This window comes from Corvus brachyrhynchos, unplaced genomic scaffold, assembly GCF_000691975.1.
Source record: "Corvus brachyrhynchos isolate BGI_N302 unplaced genomic scaffold, ASM69197v1 scaffold27, whole genome shotgun sequence".
Classification (NCBI taxonomy): Eukaryota; Metazoa; Chordata; class Aves; order Passeriformes; family Corvidae; genus Corvus; species Corvus brachyrhynchos.
Window position 1 is genome coordinate 2,758,755 of NW_008239139.1, and position 6,156 is coordinate 2,764,910.

Sequence of the window (6,156 nt, forward strand, 5' to 3'; positions counted from 1 at the left end):
TCTGCATTTAGGACTCAGCATATGCAAAAGCACCTAATGAATCCTCTATAGTGGATACCTACTCATCAGTAGGCAATTTTGCTCTTGCTGAGTCCAAATGGAAAATGATGCAGCAGAAAAATTTGCTAGGCTAAAACTTGAAGTCCTTGGTTGTTCTCACCTTTATTTAATCACATCTCCAAACAAGCTGGATGAACCGCAGGATTCATCTTCCTACGTTTCTCTTATTGTTGAGTTTATCTGGGAGGTTATTTCATTCTCTTACCCAGAAAAAAAGAAAGAGGCTGGTATCAAATTAATATGACCCATCCAAATGAGCTGCAGTAAATTTTTAAAATGTTGACAACCACATTACACCAACAACCTCCATATTTGGCCTTTGGTAAGAGACTTCAACAGACATTAAAAAAAAAAAGCTTTTCCTGAGCCCAGCCTCAATATATTTCTGAATCAGATAATTTTCATTAGATTACAAAAAAAAAATTTGGAAAGAACATGCAGAAGGATGAGACAGGTCAAAGTAATTCTCCTCTGATCAGCCAAGGATTTAGAAGAAAGGGTTAAGCATTGCTGCCCATCTTTCCACCCTCTTCATAAAATCTCAGATTAAAAGTTGCAAGCCCTTACTTTTCATGAGCTTCCTTTAGTTCCTCTGGGACTTAGAAGGGCTTTTTCCAAAACAGGAAGATTTTGAAAACCTTTTAGTTGGCGATTGAGTTGACAATATGAAATTTTCTTCATGTTCCTTTGCAAAGGAGCCCTATGAGGAAAACAATTCTTCAGAGCTTAGAAGTTCTATATCACATTGTTTCTTCATGTGTTTCAGAAAACTTCTGTTCTCATTCTTCAATTAGGGCAGTCCTGTGTTTCCTTCAGAGAGGAATAAAGACAATTTGAAATATTTCTTCTTTTTTTTTTTGGTCCCACCACCATCTGCCACCTCGTCCCTCTGAGTGTGGGACATACAGGATTACTGAAGCTTTATTGTACCAGGCAAAACATGAGAGGATAAGAGGAAAGAAAATTTGAGTGAGACATGAAGATGATGAACCTGAATTTCAGCAGAGACTGAGACACCTCTGACTCCAGTGGCAGACAATGACCTCGAGGCCGTTAAATTGAGTGGGATAAAAGCACTACCAAAGCCACTTGTTTCCCTACAGATGTGAACTATTCCCACAAAATTCCTGAGATCCAGGCAGAGAACATGTGAATTCCTTCATCTGTGTTTGCTAGTTATTAAATGAGAGAATTTTGAGTATAATAGGAGTGAGTATTTTGAGCTGGTCCATTCCAGTCCTGAGGAGAATGAAGAAACTGCATCTCTCCAGTGCACATCTCCACTGGAAACAGATGCTCTTCCATATCTCCATTGAATCTTCCCAGAGCAGTGACTTTTGAACATCTTTCCAAACCCTGCCTCAGGTACCTGTTTATGGTTCATTTCAAGAATATGTGACCTTATGAAAAGCCTGCTATTCAAACATGGGCACATAATTAAAACCTCCAAATTTTGCATTTGTACGTTCAAACCTGGCACCAAAGGCACTAGCAGCTGCTCCTGCAAATAAAAAGAACAGTTGTGCATTTTAGCACAGCACCTGTCTCTGGCAAAGGTATCTTTGCCATGCTAAGGAGAATTATTAGAGATAAGCAGAGAGTGTATTTGTGGTTTGGAATTGGCTTGTCTATTTCCACCTGTCTCTAATACAGAAATAAAAATCTCCCCTGTAATTTCTGAGTTAAAATTGTGGTGATCCTGGCAAATATACTCAGAAACTCAACTCTTTGGGCTGAATTTAAAACTTTTTTCTCAGTTTAGGATTCATCAGTGGGAAATACCTTCTTAAAGGAAAGGTTGTTAACCTTAAAAGTCTCTATCCCATCAGCAGTTAACTTTTCTGTACAATGAATCATTACACTCCCCACACTCCAAAGTGCCCCAGTGCAACCAGCTCTCCTGGGCAAGATAAAGAGGGCTTAAAAAATCTAAATGATCCCCCTAAATACAGGTTGCTCATCATTGACTATCTCTGGGGTATTTAGAAGTGAAACCTCTCTTCCTCCTCTGTCAATCTTTCCCTCTCAAATTTTCCTCCATTCTAAGCTTATGCCATGTTTCCAGTCATGACACCAGCTCAGGCTGTGGCACGGATTTGGTCTGGATCAGAACACACAGTCAGGTTTGTGCCCGACTACCCCAGCACTGACAGAAGCAGAACCTGGCTTTCTGCTCCTATGTCAGCTGTGGGAAGAAAGACAAGACTTAGCTGGGCATAAAGTCTTGTCATGTAGGGTAGATCTGTGTTTAACAAACAGGAGTCTTTATGGGATATATAAATATAGATGATATAGGTGGATGATATAAATAGAGATAGATTAGATAGAGATAGATAGAGATAGATAGAGATATGTCTGGCCTTGTTTTGTTTGGATTTTTTGGGTCTTATTTTAAATATAAATCCATTCCATGATCTGATTTGCATATAAGCACAAAAAAAAAATTGTTGGTACAGCTGTGACATGAAGGAAGGAACAGCTGGGAATGTCCAGTGCTGGGATTTCTTCACATGTTTCTGGAGTATGGGTTTATGACCTCAGTCTCTGTCAGCTGTAAAAAGTGACAAAGAAGGAGCGATCTCTGGCTAGTTTCCCTCCTCGTTTAATTTTTTTTTCTTCTTCCACAGCAGTCTTTCTGCCTGTATTTTAATGCACTGACAAACTCCTTAGTTTCTTCTATTGAGTGGGATAATTAACACAGGTGTGTTAATTGTGCAGGTGAAACTTTATAGATCACAGTAAATACATTTACACAACGAATGTATTACTTATGCTTTTATATTCCCATGCAACATGGACATTTCAATACCATCTTCTGTTTCAGGGTAACAGTACACAATGCAGTCAAGGTGGAAATTAATGTATAGCAATTGATAACTTTGTGCCTACAATGTCCATGAGGATTGGCAGGTAAGGGAGAGAAATCTGATATTGGTACAGGTGGTGTTAGTAACTAAAGCTAAAGTGTGCCCTAAATAATTATCTCAGTATGTTTCTCCAAGGCCATTGGCTAGACAGGGATATGACTATAGCTGACTGAAAATATTTGGTAAAGTGAGGAAAAATAGAAAATAATTTCCAGGCTTAGCCTAAAAATCTTACAATTGTTTTGATGCACCAGAAAAGTTATGTGTCAGAGGTAGAGTAGTTTCCTGATGATTTGGCTGCTACTTGAGTTCATTATGTCTTAACTTAGGGCTGAAGTGACCTGTTTCTCTGAGGAGTGGAAAAAAAAAAAAAAAGGAAAAACCCACAAAGAAATGTGATAAAGGAAGTGTTTTAGAGAAAAGTGGTCTTTAAACACAATCCAAATATTTTAAATCATCTATGAGTCAGTATGACACATTATATAAATTACCATTTTTTCTCTCTTGCTCATTACTGTCTGCCATTCCTCCCATGGTCTGAATTCCCATGCATCTCTGCAGTTCCCAGAGAAGGCAAAACCTGATTTCAGCAGCACACTGCCATTTCCAAAGGTCTTGAGGAAAGGGTGCTGCTGGCAAGGTGATGTACTGCAGGTTTGCTGACCACTATCCAGGTCTGTCTGGAACTCAATTAATCCATGAGCCACTAAGTAAATGGCTGTTTCCCTGTTTCTCTGAAGTATCAATGTGTTAGTGCAGTCTGCTTGGGACCCAAGCCATTTAAATAACAGTTATTTAAACCCACACACTCATCATTTTCAGGGAGTTCAATCTCATGCCTTGCTCTTCTCATTAGAAAGAAGACAAATCATATTTGCCTCTTTTTAAAATTCCTTTTGTTTTTTCCTTCCTATTTATATTCCCCCAGCCTTCCTTCTGGAAACCTTCCCAGAATAGCATCCCCTCTCCTTACCTGCCTTGCTTGGGGAAGCACCTCACTCCCAGCTGTCTTCCCAGGGGAGGTGAGGCAGCCAGATTTATTGCAACAGGGCAACCTGAGCCGTTCTCTTGTCTGGGCTGGGAGTGAACAGGAGCAGCAAACCCTTTCACATCAGCTTGCTATGCCACCAACACATTTGAAACTTCCTGGTCACCCAACGTGCTATTTAGTCAGTGCAAGCATTTTGCTTGTCAAAAGACCAGAAAATTATATTTGGCAATTAAGGTACCGATTGATGGAATATTGTCTATTCTAGGTACTTATGTGTCCTGTATGACTATGTCCCCAACCCACAGGCTTTCACTCACCTATCTTCAAATGATGCCTCCCAGCACACTACAGAGGCTCCAGAATTGGTTATTATTTATTTACTGTAGAATCTTTTTTTTTTTTTTTTGCTATTGGAATGAAAAAGCTGAATACATGAGGAAAATCTGAGTTTTCTGATAATATTACCAACTTCTCTTAGTGAAGAATACAAGTTTTGCCCTTACCCTCTTCTGTCCTGTGTGTTGCACACTTCCTACTTTACATGGTTTTGCCTGTGGGGTGATGAGTAGATACCTTGCCTGTTCAGGCTTTGCCTACAGCTTGTGTCATGCTCAGATTGCAAATATCTTCTGCAGTTCTTATCCTGGATAGGAAAAGATGCACGAAAAGGAATGAATATCTATTTGTTGGCTTGCTAATCCTGTACAACCCAGTGGAAAATGACTTCTATTCACTCGCTAAATTAAGTAAGGTACACGGCTTCTCTTTGTCTCATTTATTCCTTCTATACAATGAGAGGCACTTGCCTTCTTTGTCTGGAACAAACAAGTTCCTTCTTTACATGGTCTTGGATGCTTTGATGTTTTCCTGGATCTTTTTCTCCATGCTGCTTATAAAAACAAATGTCTGTATTCTGTAGTCATGCCCAAAACAGCATCAAGAAATTGTATTTCCAATGCTTCTGAACCTTCATTCAAGCTGCTTCTGGCTTCCACTGATGAAAACCCTAAATTCAAGCTTGTGCAAACTCTGTAATCATTCCTACCAGCCCCTCCAGGCAAGTGCTGCTTCATACTACGTGCAAAGTAATGTCTTTGGATGGGCTGTCCTAAACCTGTTTAGGACAAGTCTAACTCAAGAAATCTCATCTTTAGGTCATTACAGGTTTCTTCTCTGGGGGGGGTTCAGTGGCCAGCTGCATGGTGTTTAATTCCAAGTTAGGCTTAAACCATGACAGTTGTTTTTCAGATACCCCGAGACTGCCACAATATTTCTTAGCCTTCCCCCAAGACTTGGATTTTGGTTTATGAGCTGTCAGATAACTGCTCAAGCAGTAAGGAAACCACAGATTTGGTTTATGCATTGGTAGCAGGTAGGTGAAAAGCAGTCTACTTGTAGCTATGCAAAAACTGAGAAGAATCAACTCTTTTAAAAGCAAAAGTTTTGCTTTAAAAAAAAAAGATTGCTTTATCATCAATAAGGACAGAGTCATCAGTAATGATGAAAAGAGAGATGTTGTATAGTACCACTGGCCTCCAGTCCCGCTTCCCCTCACTGTCTCTCCCTGGATACTTTCAGTAAAGGTTGTTCTTTGGCTCTGCTCCAATGGTTGGCTTCTTCTCACTCACCATTTGAAATCAATGCAGGTACCTGAAACACTGGCTGTGGCAAATACAAATAACCAGTATTTATTAGACCCTTGAAAATGACTTAGCAAGCACAGCAGGGTTGCTACTTGATATTTATTTTATTTTGAATGTAGAGAGCCAAAATCTATGATGTTATCTTAAGGAGAAAATGTCTGGGTGTGTCAGAACTGAAAGAGTGATGGCAGAATATACGTGGTTGTCAGCACATCCACAGTGAGGCTGTTCTTTCCTGTTTCCATAGAACAATAAGGTCTTCTCATTGGATCACTACAGCTGTATTATGTCTAGGGATGGTGGAATTGGGGCTTCCATTCAAAAATAGCCCAATTCAAATTCTGTGCTCACGCCAGAATAACTACCAAGTAATCTCTGAAGGCAATGGAAGTATTCCACAGTGAATGGATAGAAGAGGATTTGGTTCAAGTAGGGCCATTTGTAAACCAGTGGTAATTGGTGAATTTGGTGCTAACCTTTGCAACTCCTATTGATGGCTGGCTGTCTACTTCCAAATATATTTGCTATAGCTACAAGAGGTCCTCAGAAGTCTCCATACAGAATTTTCCAAATGAATTTAATGTAAGGAAACCTC